The 21,878-nt window shown below is 38.1% G+C and overlaps 1 protein-coding gene and 1 long non-coding RNA gene across 4 annotated transcripts in view; one reads left to right on the plus strand and one right to left on the minus strand.

Moving 5' to 3' along the window:
• LOC144196524 (receptor tyrosine-protein kinase erbB-4-like) overlaps positions 1–21,878 on the minus strand; it is a 142,212-nt gene that overhangs the window by 98,193 nt on the left and 22,141 nt on the right. The gene's annotated exons all lie outside the window — the stretch shown is intronic.
• LOC144201642 (uncharacterized) lies at positions 15,706–19,599 on the plus strand. The gene is made up of 3 exons (XR_013327380.1): positions 15,706–15,845; positions 18,293–18,395; positions 18,655–19,599. It is a non-coding gene; the product is annotated as an uncharacterized LOC144201642 (long non-coding RNA).

Genomic DNA, 21,878 nt, shown 5'->3' on the forward strand with positions numbered 1-21,878 from the left:
GTACAGTAATACCTTGATTATCGCGGGTAATGTAGACCAGACATGGCAGCGATAAATGAAAAACCGTGAAGTAGGGTCACCCCTATTTAAAAAAAAAATAAAAACTTGTATTTTTTTTTAACTTCAGTCCTAGTAGCAAGCAGATGACATGGGAGTGGCTTCCGCTTGACAATTTCAGAATATGAATATACGAATATGGCTCACAAAAAATAAAATTTGAAATTAAGAAATGTTTATGGATCGCTGTCAAAAAGGCTGCTGATCTAACATCTTTTGTTACTAGAGACTGCACAAAAGCAGAGCACACTTGCTAGTGTCACACATGACTGGAGTACTACGCAATAATCTTTCTATAAAATGAGAATTTTTTTGGTCCCAACTTTCCTCCAGTTGACCCCTGGCCTCCAGTACTCCAGTAAACCGCCTTCTTTGGCAGTTTGCCTTCCAAATCAGCCCAATTTAGCTGTATTACAGTCCATAAAGCACAGACACACATACAAACACACAAAAAAATCAAACAACACCAGGGGAAGCCCCTTTTTTCTCGAGTCTCATTATGCGCTATTTGATTTTTGTTTGAGTAGCCTGCTGCTGTGTCATCTGCACGTGCCTACTTGATCACTCAAAGACAAATACGCTAAGACCGTGTGAAAAACATTGCAATGATATCCCGTGTGAAAAAGCAGACAGCATTAATGCATTTATGCACTACATTATTATGCAGCAATGGAGCATGTGAAAAAATGTCATGAGTGCATTTGGCGGCGATCGTCTCGCGGTTCGCTCCCACCAGCAGTCTCCACGCTCGTCAGCTGCCACACACCGTGTCACCTCGGGGATGCTCTCACAAAGCGAGGCCCTAATGAATGTGCAAAATGAGAACCGCAGTTTGATGAACACTGTGACTCAATTAGTGCAATTAATTTTCTCGCGGCGCCTCCGAGTGAAATGGAGTCACGGATGATTGAGTTAGTGCTTCGCTATCTCATTTTATTTTTAGGCAGCTGCCTATGTGCACAGCATAAGTGTGTACTTGCATGTGTGTGGATGTGTGTTACAGCTTCACGACTTTCATTAGTTTGCAGACAAATTTGTGTTTCTGCACATTTACTACACAAAGGCAAAAGCAGAGAGAGAGAGTATTTACATTTCCAAATTAAATTCGCTGCTCATTTATAAAGGGTAATGGGTTCTGGGGAAAACAAGTTGAGGCTAAAAAAGATTTTTCAACACAGATGGTCGTTTGACCTAACATCCAAAACCGTACTGCAAAACAATTACAATGACATGTTTGACAGGTGGGAAAAATTTTTTTTTTTTTTTCAAAGTAGTTTCGGATGCTAACATCAATATTTTCATTTTTGTGTAAAAAAAAATTGGAATTCATTCCCTATATTAAAAGATAAGAGTTTAATGCTACGTAACAACCTTACATGAAATACTAAAACATGTTTTTTGGTTTGCATATGTACTGCTAAAAAACATAAAATCGCAAAAGATTCCCAGGATCTTATGTATCATTTTTTTCCTTATCAGGTTTGGAAAGAGTTACCTCTTTTGTTTCTATTACCTGCTATTTGATGAAAGACCCGTGTAGAGGTAGAGGCCTATCAGTATATCTAACAATGGAACACTTTGTGCTGACATATATTTTGTACTATTATATGTATTTATAATTTTTTTAACTTATCAGTAACCAGATTTTGCTCTTGCGAATATTCGGAAACACTTAAAGGGAAAATGACAACCTTTTGATGATGTCAGGCATTGTCCATTAAATGCCAACGGATTTTAAAAGGTTTCTATAATCAGTATTTTCTCGTTTAGAAAACAGTTGCTGCAAATCTTTGACTTGGGGTCATCTTTGGTCATTGTGCGATAACTAAGTCACCTCATTCACTAGCGTCTGAATCACCAGATCCATGTGAATCCTCGCTCTGAACGTCCTTTTTGCTGAAAATGTAATCATGGCCTTCAAAGCCTTCATCTGGGATATGTTCACATCCCTCAAACTGATGGTCGACCTCTGTGATGATCTCTAGCATAGCCTGAACACTATTCATTTTTTTTACTCCGACTGGAAAAAAGCCCCGGTGTCATTTTAGCACCGCCACACAAAAGTTCGAAAAATTATTTGTACACCGTGACAGTTTTTATGCTTTCATATTTTAATTGCTTTCAGCTGAGCTGCAGAAAGTACATTACTTTGGAAATAACTGAATCAGTGAGTCTTGTTGTACTTTTCTTATTGTGGCATGACCACATATCGTTTTTCATAACCAATTCAAGGCTCACGGCCCACAATGGGGTAGAATTCAAGTGAGTATGTGAGTTTATGTTACTAAATATTTACAAAAACCCTGGAACTGATCTGAATGAGCCTTTTGATAGTGGAACACAATGGTGGAGGAATGACCTTGCAAGGGATCGGGTCCTGAAAAGAAAGGAGGCGATTATGTGGCATGTGAATGCCTCGGCTGTTGCACCGTGGAGGAGGCTGTAGGAGGGAGGAAGGGGAGGATGATGATGAAGACAAAAACAGGGAGATCATTACTCTATAGCTTGCCTGTGAAGGAATGAAGGGTAGGGTGGCAAGCAGGAGAAAGGAAGGGGAGAGGAGGGGAGGATGGCGATAAAAGGCGAGAGGAGAGAACAGCAAGTGAATGGCAACAAGAAGTAGCATGTGAAATGACGGAAAGTGGGGCATTGACGGAAAGTGGGGCATGGCAAGGAATGGTAGGGGGAGATCGGTAAGGAAAGATGGAGTAGGCACCAAAGGTTAAGGGAGCAATATAAGAATGGACAGCAACAAAGAAGACAGTCCTCTTAGTATGATTGTCAGAAGGTTGCAGATGGATTCTAAGAGCAAAAAGGGACTTCTTCACCAGACCTGGCCCATCTGTCAAATGTTTAATGTCAATGGGGCCCCCGCGCCCAAAAGTTTGCCCACCGCTGGGTTAGCGTGTCACAGGTCTGGCCTTCTGGGGTCGGGAGTTTGACCCCAAGTGGATCCTCACTGTGTGGATTTTTCATATTCTCTCTGAGCTTGTGAGGATTTTCTCTGTGTACTGTTGGCTCCTCGCATATCCCAAAAAAAATGCAGCGTAGGTTAGTTGAACACTCTAAATTGGGGCAATTGTTGTACCCCATCCATGAAAAGTAATGTCCGTGAAGGCATGTTGGGATTGAGTTTGTCGAGGAAGAACTTAAGAACCTGGATCAACACTCCATTACAAATCTTTGGAATGAAGAAGAACACACTGTAATTTAACATCACTGACACCATGAAATTCCGATAGACATGCGCCAAAATCCCATTGAAAGTCTTCCCAGACGAATGGAATCTATTAAACGACCTCCACATATATTCCACTTTTAGGCTCCTCAGTAAGAATTTGATTAATGTAGTGTAAAAAAGGATGTAAAAAGCAAAGTATAATCCTTTGATAAAATATTGAATGACAGTATTAGATTCTCCTTAAATCCTGGGTCAGATGTCATTGATGAATTTGAGTCATCCTTTGGGTAGCCCTTCCTTTTCATATTGTCTTCTTTTTTTTATCTTTATGGGTTACTAATGGCTTTTTGGTTCGCAACAACAACGACCTCAGAATGTCTGATAAAAGACATGCTGTGAGCAAGCATTTGCCAAGAAACCTTCACTGGATAGTGATTGTTGGATATCTAAGACTCTAAATTGATTCAGAATGAATGCATGCAAAACCTCCACACCACCCACTCCTTGCTGCGCCTATCAATACGGTTTTCAGTGCATGAAAACAAGCACTTATGAGCAATGCAGGCAAATGAAAAGATCTTTCATAGAAATTAAAACACCGCTGAGAGTTTATAAAATATGTGATAAACTCTAAGCAAAACGTGACAAATGATGATAACTGCTTGAAAGACTCCGAGCCAAGAGGCTGTCAGACAGCAACTTAGAGCCTCATTAACTCCACAAATGCTGTGGCGAGCGTGCACCTTTAACAGGAAATATGGGCGCCGCTGCTGTCACTGCCCGCAGGCGTGATCTTTACTGCTAAAGAGAATAGGAAGCGCACAGCTAAATGGATTTAATGGAGTATTGATGGCAGTTGCAGAAGCCCTGCTTGGCAGGAGCTTTGTGCCAAGCCGGCTGCTTAATGCCATATTGCTAATCACCTCCAAGTGGCATCAGGATGGACCTTTGTCCATGAAAACCTGGAGTAAAGCAATTATTAACTGAGATTCAGAAACTGTATGAAGCTAATGAAGAAAATAAGGTTCTGCAAAGAGAGTTCAATATGTTGATTGTATCTGAAGATGTTGGAAGAAGAGAGTGAGAGAGAAAGAGAAAACAGTAGATAGGTAAGTAGGAAGTTGGATAGGTAAAAAGATATATTAACTATCATCACCTGTGATAGTCACAATTAGCAAAGTTTATTTTAAATCACAATTTTTGGGGAAACTATTTTCATTTTTTCAAATATCACATCAAAAGGTAGCAAAACGTGACCAAATGCACCTTTAAATCTTTCAACTCTATATCTTTCAAGGAAACGCAGTAAAATTTGGAAAGACTACATAGTGACTACGAAGCAGATTACAGAGCAAGATCTTGTCGAAAATTGGTGAGAGGAGGGATTGGTAGAATGCCTGCTAATAAAAGAGGTACCGTATAATACAGAGAGAGAGAGATAAAAGCTGCATTGTTCCTTTCGTAAAGATTTAGTGAGGACATTTGCAACATGAGGGGAGAATGCATTTAGTTTTGTAACTGAGTTCAGGGAAAGATCATAAAAAATACAGAACTAACGAAAAAAAACATGCAGCACACACACACACACACATCCCTTATGCACACTGTACGTATGGCCTGCCGATAAAATAGGGCAGTGAAATAAATAAATCACATCTTTGCGAAAAACAAAACAACAAAAACTTTGGCATGGATGCAACCTTCAGCTTCTTCCTAAGGACCCGGCGAATCCTCACTAAAAACTTTGTTTCCTCTGGCCACAAACAAAGAGAGCGCTGGGTTCTTTGGTCTTAGTTCCCAATCGTGGGGTCAAATTGCAGTACACCTTTAGATGGTCATTAGAAAGGAAAGAAAAGGAAAGCTTGATTCCCTGTTCCGGGGTACAGGTCTCGGACCAATTAACTGTTTTACGGTACTGTCGCTTTCTGAAGGGATTTACGCTTCATTAACTATTTCTAGTTGAAAACGATGGAAAGAAAAAGCCCAGGTTAGCTCAAAGGACTTACAAAGACAATTGGTATTCCTCAAACTAGATGAAGTTTAGAGAAAAATACCTGGCATTTTTAAGAATATACTCAGGTATCATGATGCACAATCCCCAGATAAGTCAACAGATTCTTACAAATTGGACTGCACCCTCATTAGATGGCACCTTGGAAACACTGAGGGGAAATTGCTGGCGTACCCTTTTCACTTTATGAGATGAAAGATTTATCTGAAAAAGGAGAAAACATCTGCTCAATCTCTGGCCATCTTGAGACAATATTGCTTCTGAATTTAGTTGGCATCAGCCAAGAATATCAGGGTTTTCATATGTGCAGCATCAACTTGCTGCACGGCCATCAATAATGATAAACAACAATGTTGTTTTTCCCCAGACTGATATAGGCGAACACTACAGTGCTGTCTATGGATATTAGAAAATGAGGAAAAAGTAAAGAAAGGCACGGTAGCGGGTTGGTTTAATGCCTAGCAATATCGAAGACAAACAAAACATGCTTGGTAAATATGGTTTTGAATACATTTTTTATCTAAGGAATGCATATTTTTTCCTTTTACCCATCAACACACATGAAACAGGTTCTGACTGTGAAACTGTTCATGTAAAAAAATCCTGGACTCAGTATTCATCAGCAAAGACTGGTAAGTTTTTTTTTCTCCACTGGGAGATACTGGAAGACATTATGAAATAAATATGATGTTGTCTCCAGAAGTGTTTATTTTAGCTGAGAAGCTGGTTTTGTACAGTTCAAGCCAAACACAATTTAAGTCAACCTGTGGCGAATAGTATACAATTAAACCCTCAAAGATGTAAAAGTACAAACTATAGATGGTTTGAAATAAATCCAAAGCAATATTGCTGCAGATCTCACTGCTGCATAAATGGATAAAGTTTGCCTAATTAGGAAAGCTGTGATGTGTCTAAAGATGTGTTTTATCCCTGCACTGTCATTTCGTCTTGTTCATTTCGCTTCATCACATCGCCAATTTGCAGTGGCATCCTTGCTACACACTCCACATGAAAGGGTGAAGGTGCCTTTGAGAGAAGTGTGAGTGTGTAGCAAATCTCAATGGGTGAGGAAAGTACTGTGGTGAGTTACGGAAAACCATGATTAAACACAGCTAAGCGATTAAGATTCCAGCATTGCTAAGAAAAATACAGAAAAAAACTGCTCAATTTGCACACATGGCAAAAACCCACACACACATAGTCAAGTTCCACGACCAGACTAAAGGAAAACGGTGTGCAAAGATTTATGGTAGTGTAGCCCATTCCTTCCCACTTAACAATTAGAGTGCAATAGTACAAAGCTAAAAGAAGTCCTGCGCTGCTCGTTCTTCAGGCCACAAATGATGCACCTAATAATCTAATAAATACAGACCTTAGAAGGGGCGGCGTTCGCAGATCGGGGGCAGACTTTCAGCCAAATGAGGCGCGCTATCATGCCACCTGCTCCCCAACCACACTCATGTGATTGAACCGTGGAATAATCTGGTGGCCGTGAGATTTCATTACAAAGGGAACTAATGTGAGAAAAGCATATATATATATATATATATATATATATATATATATATATATATATATATATATATATATATATATATATATATATATATATATATATATATATATATATATATATATATATATATATATATATATATATATATATATATATATATATATATATATATATATATATATATATATATATATATATATATATATATATATATATATATATATATATATATATATATATACATATACATATACATACATATATATATATATATGTGTGTATATATATATATATATATATATATATATATATATATATATATATATATATATATATATATATATATATATATATATATATATATATATATATATATATATATATATATATATATATATATATATATATATATATATATATATATATATATATATATATATATATATATATATATATATATATATATATATATATATATATATATATATATATATATATATATATATATATATATATATATATATATATATATATATATATATATATATATATATATATATATATATATATATATATATATATATATATATATATATATATATATATATATATATATATATATATATATATATATATATATATATATATATATATATATATATATATATATATATATATATATATATATACACACATATACACCACATTTGTATTATTTGACATAAAAATCATCTTAAAACAGCAAAGCATAGTTGGATAAAATCTAAATGCTCCCGTGCAATCTCTTTTCTTCGAACCTCCTCCCTCGGTGTTTGTGCTCTGAGCTTGTTTGTCATCACTGGCCCAACTTGTCTGAGAGACTCAGAGTTATTAAATATTCATCCTTTCTCATCAATTGATCCTCCAATTTTTTAGGGAAAAAAAGAGAAAGTCTGGGCTCTGTGAATGACATTAAATTATTCAGAAGCCCAATACGGTCTATTTCTGGCAATTGCCATGAATTGGCGGAAAAAGCGACTGCGTCTGTCTGTTTTGATGTGGTGAGTCAGTTAACTCCCGGTTCATCCGCCACTGTCATAATTACAGAGATTACATCATTAAACAGGGGTCAGCAGATGCCTCCTATCCACCCAATGCAATTACACATCAAGCTACACAACTATTAGATAAATAGCGCCGTATTCTTCCAACATCGATAAAAACAGAGAAGGCGCTAAAATTAATGATGTCCAATGCGACGTGCATGTTATGTAAATCTGAGCAATAGATGAGTAAAGCTGGTCTGAGCCTTCCCAGAGTGACCACGGGCATGATTTCAAAGAACGCTTTAGTGTTTGAGAAAATCGTTGTGAAAGAAGGATTACAAATCAACATTTCTAAGAACACTGTGGCTTTAGGACCTTATCAGAAATGGAGAACTTTTTTTCCACTTTGCTTTAACAGCCACTGAATCACATTACTTGCAAGAAAGGCCTCACAAACACATTTGGTGATGTTTGGAAGACTACATTCATGGGATGTCTCTAAGAGGCATCAGTGAATCTGCCCAACTTAAGTGCCTCCTGCAGATAAGAAAGCAGATTTGTGAACAGTATGATTTTTCAAATTTCATACTTCGTATTGCAGAGAAACTTTTGGTATGAGGAAAAATTTATAAAAATAAAAACACCTATCAAAATGTCTGCAGGTTTTATTATTTATTTCTTTTTATAATATAAGGAGGACGTTGTCTTATCTTTATTGCGCAACAGAACAACGAAAAATACAATTTTCCTAGAAAGGAAGGTAACGAAATTACTTTCATAATTGAATAGCAAGTTAAGTATTCCATTTCCAAGTTTGACATTTCAAATTTGAAAGAAAAAAGATGTGAGAATTATGATTTTTCTCAACAACTTTTTGTCATATTGCTCAGTCCTTCTTTAGAGCAGGTCAACCCACAGGTGTGAAGGACTCAAAAGAGGTCACTCAATGGAATTCCAAAAACCCTAAAACCAGCCTTTAAAAAAAATGCCCTCTGTCTCCCACAAAGCTCCCGAGTAATGAAAACAATTAACATGCCTAATTAGCACTCTAAATCAGCACTCAACACGTCTGCCATTGATTTGATGGAGCGCCTAAGTAATGAGGTACTCAAATGCGAACAGCACACCACATAAAATTTACTGTGGGCCGATTGAGCCTGACAACCTCTCACCAGTAACAACCCCAAATAAATCTCAGGAATCCGGGTGCAAGCTGGAAGCCCCGTCATCGAATGTGAATGGTCCTCGGAGGTCAGGGGTCTCACACATTTGGTGACACGATGTTCTAGTGCCCAAGATAGTTTGTTAATTACTTTCACATAATGGCATAGTCACTCAGTTTGGAGTCATCGCAGAAAACTATTGGGATTTCAAGATGCGTACATGGTATATTCTCATTCAGGAAACACATAAGAGCTTTGAATCGTCTTATCATGCTGAGTTATAAGTAACACTGCCTTACAAGCAAATCAGCTTTGTTAAATTAAAGGAGCTTTTATTGAGCTTCTACCACAAGATAAAACCGAGCCATTTTTCTTTGTGTGCGATCCTTTGGGGCAATAAAAAGGAATGAGGAGTCTGCATGAGTCAAGGGGAGACAAAGGAGGACATGCCGAGCGGGCAGCATCTTGGAGCACTGACAGGGGAATGTTAACTGGCCTGCACTTTGGAATAACAATAGCCGGCGCTGGCAGGCAGATACCCGGTGACAAAGCCTCCCCTGACGGAGGCAAGCCGACCCTGAGTATAAAAAAAAAATAAAAATAATAAATAATAAAATAAATAAATAAAGGAGCAGCCGGAAAACAAATAACACAGATAGCAACTCGCTTAAGGGACTTTCCTGTTTTCTTTTTCCTCAACTTCCCACTACTGTCTACATTGGTAGGGGGTACAGGATGGAAAAGAATGCATGTGGTCTTATAAGTTTGAAAGGTCGCTCATACGATATACTTGATGCTAGTAAATAAGTGACCTTTGTAGCTTGTAGTATGTGCAACTATGCTACAAACCACTCTAAAGAAATGTGTTCCAAAATAAACATGTTTTTGTGAATTCAAATACTGGATCTGGCTGGTCAGCCTCGTTATTGAATTTTTCAAATTGAAACAATAGGGAGAATTTCATCATTTTAGGACTCGTACGTAATAAAGGCGCTAAACAAGTTAGTTTGATCTGTCATTTTTACTTATTTCCATTACAACAACAGTATCCTAGTTATAGAGTGTTAGTATCGGAAAGTGAAGAGTCCAACGTTTCCGCTAGTAGTATTTTTATTTTATAGAATAATTTCCTTTTTACAACAACTGCTAGCTTTGTTTGTGACATGTTTTGTGTCAAAAACACAATCTATGCCAGCTTCCATATCTGTGAGACACTAAAAAATTGGCCGAGAAGGGGCAACTAAAGATTGTGTTTGTCCTTGCCACGTGACATCCGTGAGTTTGCGGTGCCACAACATCTTTGTGCTATCTATTATAGTTGCCCACTACACACCTTTGACTCATTGTGATTTTTTTAAACCCGAAGCTTGTGGGACAAGTTTTGGACAATAGACAGAATTTATATTTTGATTTATTATGATTTGGGAGGAAAGTTATTCTTTAACCACCGAGCTTCCTATTCCAATCCTACTCAATACAGGAGTGTAATTAAATATTTGCATTCACCAAGAACATGTTCAGTATTTATTTTATGTTTATTCACTCATTCATTCATTCATTCATTCATCTTCTGTACCGCATGTCCTCAGAAGGGCTGCGGTGGCTGTTGACTTCCGGTGATAGGCAGATTCCATTCTAGACTGGTTGCCAGTCAGGCATAGGGCAGACAGAAAGACAGACGACCATAAACACTCACAATCCTACCGCCATCAGGGGGAATCGAAACTTTGCCTGCCCGCACCAAAGTCAAGTGAGTGAACCCCGACACCAAGAGGTGGTATTATGTTCGGTTTTGATCGAAATAGGAATTGGAAATTGTTTCAATATGCTGAAAATCGTAAAAATAGTTTGTAAACAACAGAGGCCGAGGCTGGATCTCAAGTAGGTCGATAAAAATGTAGCACGTGGCTGTTGTTTCTCCTTTTTCATGGAAAAAATCAGTTAAATCTGTCTGGTTTAAACTACAAATATGAACATTGAAATACAGTATGCAGACACACACAAAGGAGCACCCTTAGGCACCTGCAAACTTGGAGTAGAAGAATAACTCACTAGTAAAAAGAAAAAAAATGTGCGTGTTATATTCTTATGAGGTTTGCTTTTCCTTAACTTTTCCTTCTCTAATTTCAACATAGACGAATATAAATGAAGGCTAGGAGTGAGTCTCTCACACCACCAAGATGTTGTTTTAAGTTTAGGTTTAGAAAGAAAATAATTTAGTTTTAGCACAGATGTTAAGAGGATAAATATTGGACTTTACAATGAGAAATTTTGATGTTACAGAATGTTACAAGAGCACAAGTCAACATGGAAAGTCTTTGGACCCAGCTGCTGCAATATGAACCTGAGTTTTGATTTGCAAACAGCTGCGCCCAGGAGTAGGAGGAGAAAGATAGGAAGAAAATGTGTAAAGGAAAGCTTAACGGCAGCGGTAGCAAAAGACCAAAATCTGATTAACAAGAAAATAAAAACTCGCATCACTTTCTGAAATTGTATGACATCTTTATTTTACCTGTGTGTGAACCTTGGTCATCCCTTTCTGACATAACCATCCTCATCAAGGCTTCCCCAACCCTCGAGACAACCCCCCTGTCGCTTCTCCCTTCAACTAGTCCCCACCTGACGGAGTGCAGCAGGTGGTACATGGCATTTGTAGGATCCGGAGAATGTGTGGTTAAAAATATCATGACCCCAACCCTACTCCGTGTCCTCCTTGCATCGTATAGATACCCCAACTGCAAACCACACTTACCTCACCACTAGTTTGAGGTTGCAATAACACAAAGGTCAAGTTTATATTGAGTTGTGTATGAAATTGTATAGTTTTTATAAATCAACTCATGGTCAAATTGTGAATTGAAATTTATTTTCTGCCTTTACACTGTATTAAATTAGGATTAAGTCATTAATAATAAATTCATATTGGCTCAAAATTTTCTTTTTGTTTGATTTGTGTGGAATATATTTGTAGCTATTTTCAATTGTCGTGGATGTATTATTCACAGTGACAGTAGCCAATTTACCAGCTATTGAGTGGAGATATGGGCATCATGAGGCCTTTTGATGCTGCTACAATAACACATGGAATCCAATCAACGTAGCAAGTCAACACAAATTGAATGTCATCTGTTGGCCAAAATTTGCATTGTAGGAACAGGTCTATTTTTTGGCTCTAATTACTTTATTTTTTGTATCATTTTACGAGAGTTATTGTTATTTAATACAACACTTGTAGCAAGTATAGTGTTTTCGTTGGCCTTTTTTATTTTCGTAACATATTATCCAACTCTGGTATTACTGCAGATGTGGATGTGCATAATTTTCAGAGACCTTCTTCGAAACCCTGAAAATCATTCAAAACATTTTTCTTCAGTCTTTCTCAAGGCCTCGTGAAACTGTCACGTTTTGTCAGGGTTTTGATGGAGCTCTGTGTGTGTTTTTTTTCCTTGGTTGGGTGATTGTGTGTGTTTTTTGCCTCGTGTCCCTCCTGGCTTCCCTTTCCTCTCGTAACCAGCTGCGTATATTTTGTGATTAGCCCCTGTCTGTGTATTTAAACACGAGTCTCTTGTGCTAATTGTCTTTTGTTTCGTGCTTCCCTGTTTGGGATTTTCTAAGTACCGACTGCCTCTTCATTCCAGATCCGCACTCTCCGTTATTTTTTGTTACTTGGGTCATTTTTGTCCCAGTTTTTGTCTGATTATTTTTCATTAAAATCCCAAAGTTGTGCACAAACATTTAAGCCGCTTGTTTCCTGCCTCTCGCATCCTGAGTTCTGTTCTCGCTGCGCACCCAAGGCAGTCATGACAGAAACATTCCAAGTGATTGGCAACTACATCTTTGGAACATTTTCTAAACATTGAAAAAAGACTACCACATTAAATTAGCTAATAATAGGAGAATATATATATATGTTATATATATGTATGTGCCTCCAGTCGATTTGATATTACAATCAAACTAAGACCTCATGGTGATTCCAATACACAATGCAGTTTTGCAATAAGCGACAACAAGAACAGCAGCCAATGTTTTCCAGAATGCCTTTTGATGGGCAGGGCAACACTGAAGCTCGATTCGATTCTGACGGCTGAACAACATGCCAAAACACAGGAAGGAAACACAACCAGGCCCTGCTGGCCGCTTCAACACAGAGTGCACTTGTCGTTGGCTCCATGAAAGAAACTGTCTGAGACATGACATAACAAATGATCCTCGGTGTTTTTTATCCTGTCTTTTGTATTCCCAAGTGAGATAAAGGGAACCCAAACAAAGTGAGGACGTCAAGATTTGTCAATCTGTAGTGGCTTGTGACGTGAAAAAAACATAACAAAAACAAATAAAACAGTAATATTGAAATTCAATATTACTAGTCGAAGTAATAATGTCGAGGAAAAGCTTGGCATCGTGGGACGTGCAAGTTTTCAATAAGAACAGAAACATAAAAGTACAATTCTGTTTCTAGATATTGATGTAAATGCATGATGAAAAGTAGGAAAAAAGTGAACACTGGACAAATATCCGTGCAGGTGCCTCAAATTTCAAGTTAACCTACATTGCATGACGAACATGATGATTTAAAAAATGTTAGGATAGCTCATTTTATGAAGTTAGCAGTTCTAACTTGATGAGTTATGAAAATAAGGTAGCATGACTTAAATATTTTATATTTTACTGGGATTGCTCAAGACAACTTCATAACCTCCCTGCGCCATAAATGGAGGGGTGATAGCACTGACTCGCCCAAAAGCAGCATCATTTATTTACACACTATCTAAACTTTTTTTTTTTCACAGAATCTTGCCATCGGGCCTTTCAGTTTTAATCGCTCTGTTGTGGTTTGGTGAATATTCGAGCAATTCAGGAGAGGTGAATGGAAAGGTTTACAATGAAAATAGCTTGTGTGCCATTAAATCTGTATTTTCATTGGATAACTAAACTCAGATATGAAACATAGATGCACAACAATGCATTACGAGCATTAATCAGCATTGTATGAAACGGGGAACGAGACGGTGTGACGGCAGGAAAAAGAAAATCAGACCACATTTGGCTGAACGGAGATGTCAATATTAAGAGTACTTTTAAGCACACAAACACTATATAATGCAATCAGTGAGTAAATTTGAATTTTGACGGTACAAATATTCGGATACATGAGGATTACATCAAGTTCAATGTGAGAACATTCTGAGTCAATGCACAGATATTTAAAGCACACGATACCTATCTAATTTTAACTGCATATGCTACACTTGAAAAATAACAAGAACCTGAGGACATGGTTAAAGAAGACTAAAGGTTAAACTTCATCAAAGTGTATTTAAAAATAAATAAATCATAAAAGCCAGTTTGTGGCCATGACTCAAGATGAATGCATCACGTCAGTGATGTCATTACACGGATAAAGACATAAAGTAGTTTATTACAAACTTAAATCCCAATATTCAGAAATATGAATACACCTGTTCTTCAATTTAAATTAGCTTTGTTAAAATGTACATAAGACTGATTCCAAATATAAATTATAAATGACTTTGAATGATGGTTTAGAGAAAAAAGAGTCGCGAGTATATCTTTGATATATATATCTGTATATCTGTACATCTGTATTTAAAACAGCTGATCCTGCGGCCGATTAGATAGCATGTCTGCCTCTCAGTTCTGTGGTCGTGGGTTTGCGTGGGTTTCTTCCCACATCACAAAACCATGCATGGTAGGTAAGTTGATAACTGCCCCCAAGTATAAGGTGTGACCCAGAATTGTTGTCCGTCTCCTACAATTGACTGGCCACTGATTCAATGTGTTCGCTGCCAGGTGCCCATAGTTACCTGGGATAGGCTATAGCACCACCCCCAACCCTTATGTGGATAATCAATTCATAAAATGAATGAATGAATTATGATTCCTTGATTATAAATATTGTTGTGATAACTAAATCAGATAAATCAGAGACTACTACTAGAAATAGAAGACATGCATCAAACATATGCTGTGCAAGCAGCCTTCACGAATGTGGAAACTTCTATAATTCAGTTTGCTTGTTTCTGTGAAAAACAACAAAACAAAAAAGCACTAATTTCCAAAATCCCTATCGACAAGTCTAGAATTTTTCAAACTTTAGGTCTGAGAGAACATAAATCATTATATGTTTTCTTTAGCTTTTTTTGCAGCATATTTGTGTTCCAGTTCGAACGGAATGGAACATTGAAAAATTGTGTAATATAGCAGCAGCTTCTGTCCAAAAGACACAAGTGAATAATTTGGCACATTTGTCACTTAAATTTCAAGCCACAGTTTTGAAACAGGCATTTTGAGGTCAAATTAGTGTTGTGGTATATAATAAATATTCGATCTAAAGATTTGCTGGACTTTTTTCAAATGAATTTCTCTGTCAAAGAGATCAAAACTTCTAGTAGGGGATATTTCCTCTGCGCTTTGAGGCTGCTGCTGTGAGTGTGCGCATTCAAATCTAAGACATGGCACAAAGCAGGCAATGACACCAAGAGGGGCCGAGATCCGTGGGGGGCCATCCATCTGCCTGTGTCGGGCAGGACAGGTGCTACCTGTCACATCCATGGGAGGAAGAGTAGGGTCCATCTGAAAGCAGCTGCTCTACTACTTTGACGCATACACAAACACGCCATCATTACAGTGTCGCTGTCAATCATTGGATTTTGCTGGTAAGCTGCAACAATGTAGGAAGCAGGCAGATGGCAAAAGCTTACTAAGCTTTTTTCAAACAGAAAACTGGACACAAATTTGCCAATCAGCAGCTAAACCATGCTCCGTACACCTGCTCTCTCACCTGTGCTAATGTCAGCAGCGTCCCTCCATTAGCAACAGAATAATGTTGACATTTATCAAGTTGGACCAATCTTCACCTGAAGAGCAGGTATCGTCTCACTTTATTATTCTATATACAGTCTGCTCTTCAAATTGAATCTCAGCAACATGGTGGTAATCAGGTACTGTATTATTGTTATGGTTTGTCTTTCAAGGCTATTTCTAGAAGTGTTTCAAACTGGGCCCTGATTTGCGAGGTGTTGTGAATATATAGTATTTTTTTTTTGGGGGGGGGGCATGGACCTTGCTGGAGGTGTTGCAAAAAGGCAACGTCCCTGAGTCGTACGGTAGCACTTTCACTCAATCCATCTTGCGGAAAACTGAAAGAGACACCGGCTATCAGCGTGTATCATTTTTGCTTCACATCCATCAGTGAGTGGCTGTTTGCAGACCGCCAGCTAGTGCCCTGAGAGAGCAGCTTCACTTACGCGGGGCTGCATGGCAATTTGCCTCTGATTGTTTCCTCGTGTCCCCACGGCGGCAAACGTGGATGCAAGCCAAAGTCTGTGATTGGGTATAGGGGTTCCATTTGTAGGGGTTCCATTTGTAGGGGAGAGAGTGGCTAAATGGAACATTCGCACTTTGACGGGAAAGGCCGAGGCCTTCTGGCATGAGGACACTTGTTATGGTTAATATGAACACTGAAGCGCTTATCTCTGACACAACTGACCTCCATGGCATGCTTCTGCTACCAAGTGTAGTGTATGTGTCTGTCTGTAATTTGGCTCTTGGACAAAGGACAGTGTTTTACGAACAAGATGAGATATTAAAGTAGGAATTTATACAGTAAAATACCATAAAAACAAAAATGCGTTTTCAAATGGTAATTGGGCATTTGAGAGCAAATTTCTAACTTAAAAGGTATGATTCATTTGCATGAAATGACCCTGTTTCAGTTCAGGATCTTTTGCATTGCAATGACCTCATATCCCTATGCTTTACCATTCAGAAGACACCTCCACTAATTCATTCATAACAGACTCTAAAGGTGCTTATCAGAGGATTAACCTGAAGCAGCTCCCGCTATACAGGCATCAAATAGGATAGCTGCAGTGGGTCTACTATCAAGGCTTTGGATATAAGACAAGTGACGATAATATGGGCTAAATATAAGACAGTGTCCAGTCCAACGGTGACCTCCAGTGAGCCCCTGTGGCTGCAACAATAGTCCTGGAGTTAATTGTTAGCATGACTACAAAGTCCAACGGGCTTTGTCTTCATTGTGAGCCAGAAGTAATCTTTGTTGTCCTGATAAACGTAAACGTTGCCAGGAGTTTTAAATGTTGCCATATGGGAGGGTAAGTGTGTGTGTGTGTGTGTGTGTGTATGCTTCTAAATGTAAGTGTAGGATGCCTCTGTCTATGTATGCGTGTCAGCCAACTCCCCAGCAGGACATATTCAAAGTTAGTAGCCAAATAAAGTTAAAGGCAGTTAGATAGTGAAAGGGGCCAGCCGCCAGAGGTCATGTTACCTCGGATGATAACATCGCAGCTAAATAGGCTTGAAACAACCCCCTCCTCCTCCTCCACTCTTCTTTCTCAGTCATCGGAATGAAACTAAACTACCTTACATGGAGAGAAAACCAACACAAGTTATTTTCAACCGGGCTGTCTAGGGAATTCTACCTGATTAGTGAGGTGAAATTCTCTTGCTAAAAGGCCAAAGGGTGGTTACAGACCAGCAGAGACATTTCTCCTCTTGGAAAAAGTATATGGATAAAAGTCGTCGGACAAGAGGACTGAATATTAAGAATGGACTAAAATGAAAATTCTTGTCACAATCCCAAATAAATTATTATACAAAATGTTTTTAAATATTATTTAAAGTGTTTATTTTGCAAAAAAAAACTTTTAAAAAGAAAAAGTATAATAATTCATTCATTTCAAAATTTGGTTACGGGGGGTGATGGATTCTATTCCAGCCAACTGTGGGCATTAGCCAGGGGACACCATTGAATCGCTATTCAGCCTATCAAAGGGCAGAAGGACATGAACAACCATTGGCACAAACACTCAAGCTTAAGTAAAAATTCTGCATTTTCTGTGCAAGAGAAAGCAGTGGTAGTCTCCCAAAAACGTACAATGTCCTAAAATACAGTAGCCTTTGCTAGGCTAAATTATGGCTATGGCCATACTTAATTTCTTGTTCTATGTAAATACAATATGTTGTTCTTTTGTTTTTTTGTAGTTGAAAGTTGTTGACGAGTTCTTTCCTAAAATATATTTTTTTTCACAACATTGTTTTTTCTCTCAAATTAGGGGAGTCACTTTCTGAGCTCTGATGCAATTTCTTATTGATTTAAGTAACGTATCCCAACATAAAAGTATGTCCTTATGTGTAGACCACAATGGAATTGAATATTGGATAGTTTTATCTTGCTTTTTGTGTTCTTCAACACTCAACAAGTTGCAAGTGGGCGATAGAAATCTCAGAAAAGCTTTTAATAATTCATTTGCCAGATATTGATCGATTCTGTTGAACTTTTTGTGCACACAGCACAGAAGCTGGCCAGGTAGTACTGCCCGTCACGGTAATTGGTCAACAGGGGGTGATAGATGACCGCCACGCATGAGCACCTGAAATCTTTTGCACAAGTAAGGTGAGAATAGTTCCTTCTGTAGCTTCCCCTCCCTGTATTACTGCTTGTGTGCAAGATGTGTCCAGACAGAAGCTCTGCTTAGGATGGCAAATAATTGATATACAGTATACACATTTCCAAAGTCTTAGTGGAGTGTCAAATTCCAGCAAGACTTCTTTTGTATCATTCAAACATCAATGATATTGTACAAAAATAATAAGACTCCTGCTCCTGATGCAAAAAAAAAAATTGATAGCAAAACCTTGGAACATTTCCGCAGATTCACCTGAACTGATGATGAATAACAAGTGGCTGCAAACAGAGTGAAGGAAGGTGGGAAGGAGTATGTGTCACATTTCATAAGATGGAGCAGAGACAAAAGCAGGCTCACGGCTGAATAATAAGTTCGTGTAGACCAAACATATCCATGGCGACCAGACGTCTCTCGAGATAACGGGGACATCAACGTATGAACAGGAGTAAGCGCAAACACGCTGGCAGGTGCTCAGTGCTCTGTTAAATTTCCCCATGTATTACTTTTTCATTAAGCATTGAGAGTTGCTTTTTTAATACATGCGATGGCATCATGTCTCCACATAACTTTGTCCCACACTTTTTGTCCTAAAAAATTTAAAGTGTAGAAAACTGTTGTTGGTTTTTCTTTTTTTTTTTTTACCTACGCAAGCACAATCCATTTTTTGTTTTGTCGTTTTCAATGTACAAATATGCTCACCACAAAAAAAATGCCCCAGGGTTGAAGCCCAACATGAGGCTGCTAGGGGGCAAGCTTTTGTCAAAAAGCAGAGCCCCGGGGTGGACAAAGAACAAGTCAACCCCAAAGAAAACCATTACCATTCATCTTGTTAATGGCCCTGTCACATTCCATAATAGATTTTAATTCAGCTATGTGCACCAAGATTGGGAAAGGAGTCCAAGAAAAGTTGACATTTCCCTGGGAGCCACGTTTAAAGCCTTCACAGAGATCGGTTCATGGTAGCAGTGGAGCAAATGCTAAGCTATAATTATCCTACTTTGTAGATGCTAAATAGACAAATTATGAATGAAAAGTTGTTTTGTAGCTTTTGTTAAACTAACATGAAAATCTGGAACTTGCACAGCCCAGAATCTTATATTAAAGGCAATAAGCCCAAGCAGAAATGCATCAGTTGGCTAAATTATCTTATTCTGGAAAGATGAATTTATGTCAAGCAACAAACATGCTTCTTTCTCCTCGTCAGCTGGTTGTGGGATCTAGCAGCCATCTATGGACCAATTCACAGATTATCTCTAGTACCAGACTGGATTTCTTTTGCCCTTTTTTGTTTTGTGCAATGGGCTCTGTGTTTTGCAAAGTCCAATCTATAAAGTAATAAAGTACATGAACTGGACAAGAACAATTGAACAATCTGGTGAAATGGTATTAGTTTTCTTCTATCACGTCACATTTTTGAGGTAACCACGTCCTAATTTCCTGTTTCCATACAGCGCATATTGTATGATCTAAAATTTCGCAAAAGGCATTTCCTTCCATTTACCATCCAGCTAAAACTGAAAACTTGCTCTAAAACAGCTGCAGCATTTTTTATCGTGTTACCGTGCTTGCATGCATATCTTATTCTGCTGTTAAACTTTACACGGTGAGTAAGAGAAGTAAACTTGCCGCAGAAATATAAAGTCTCAGAATGATTGACACAAGCCTGTTCGGGGGTTAAAAACAGCATTGTAAATCATTGTTTTACATCAGTAGTGTCAATGGTTAAATAGCAAGTATATATTTCATTAAAATTATATAAAGTCAAATTAAACTTTTTCTCGAAAAAGTCCCAAGTGCCGCAAACTTCGTCTTAATTCAGAGGCTACAAAAACATTCCTAAATCAAAAACACTGACTGCAAACATTTTGTCACAAAGGATTATGTGATATATTAAATAATGATTCAATAGGTTTTCAATAATTGACTTCATCATTGCGACTGGATTTTAAGATCTTAATTGGAATGGAAGTAAGTGGAATAACATGCAAATGTCAATTTCTAGACATTACGGAAAAATTTGACGGCCAACTTGGATGTCTGCTGCATTGCCAAATGGTTGTTTTTCTGTGGTGTGACATTTTGATGTTGCCTAGTATAATGCGTTCAGCAGAGAGAGGTTTCCATTGGTGATCATAAGTACGCTGACAACTGAAGTGCCGTAACTGGTGTAAGATTACAACGAAGTGTCAGCTGGCTGGTGGAATGCAGTGCTTCTATTCAGGGGGCCTTTGTGGTATCAACATTGCAAAGGGAGTTAAGTGCATGAGGAGGGGTTCAACTATTTAAAAAAGGGAGTCCTGATTCCTGGCATTGGCATGATGACGATGTATGGATGTTTTCCATGTGTGTTGGCTAACGTGTGAAGGCCGCCAAAACATATTGACCACAACATGATAGTTGAACATTTTGCATGATGTTCGGGTCAAAAGAAATGATTTTAAGAGCTCACGAGAAGATAAATGATATGCATCGATTATCTTTCAAACTTCAGACAACTGCTTCAACACCTTATCGGTGAAGAACATTTTAAAAACTGGCATTTGCTTCCTCTGAAGCCTATTCTGGTGCACAGAATCATGGTTCATATCTGACCACTGAAAAATGAAAAAGAAAACAAATATCAAATAATTTCGAGTCTTAGAAAATTTTCTACAGAGGTTTTTTTGCGAGCCTCTAAAATCTTTCCCAGCTAGCACTGAAGAAAGGCTTTTGGCAGATAATAATAATAGAAGACTGTCACAATTTAGTATGACAGCTCTGTTCTCCATTGCCTCTGGCTTCAAGGACTTTTATGAAATCAAGAAACGGCAACGGTGGAGCTAACATACGGAAGTCTGTATTCTCCAGTACATGAGAGCGTGACAGGCATCGATCGACAGGTTCGTACAAACACGGGTTGCACATTAGACCTTGGCCAGGATCCGTGTCCACGACAGGCAATTCCATTACTTACAGTGAGGGGGAAAGGTCAGAGAGCGATCGATGCATGGAGGATGGAGACACAAGAATAGTGGTTTGGACAAAAAGAGCTCCCACTGTGACTTTGACCTGTCTGCAAAGCATTTGAATGGGGCAAGTGTACAGACTTTGACCCGAGTAAGTCCAGTCAGAATAGCATAATTTAGCTGGACAGCAGGCTGGAGAACGTTTATTGGAAGCAACAACAAATCAGTGAAGACAGATCAATCCTTTCAATTGAAAAAGTGCTCTTTATTAAAAGGATATGAGTGTTCCTTTTTTATGAAATAAAAATCCCAAATTAACGCTCAGTGAGGCGTGAAATTACAACCTCTCCTCATTGTCATTAATGCCTTTTGCTTGAACCAAAGACCCCCACCATGCTGTTCACTGAATATTGTCACGGCAAGGTGCGGCTTGTTAATGCAGAAAAACGTTCTTGAAAGGAGATGAACAACAATCAAGCTGCCAATTCAAACACTTCACAGTAAGAAAAGGAGCTGTCAGATGTT

Source organism: Stigmatopora nigra, chromosome 1 (assembly GCF_051989575.1).
Source record: "Stigmatopora nigra isolate UIUO_SnigA chromosome 1, RoL_Snig_1.1, whole genome shotgun sequence".
NCBI classification, from domain to species: Eukaryota; Metazoa; Chordata; class Actinopteri; order Syngnathiformes; family Syngnathidae; genus Stigmatopora; species Stigmatopora nigra.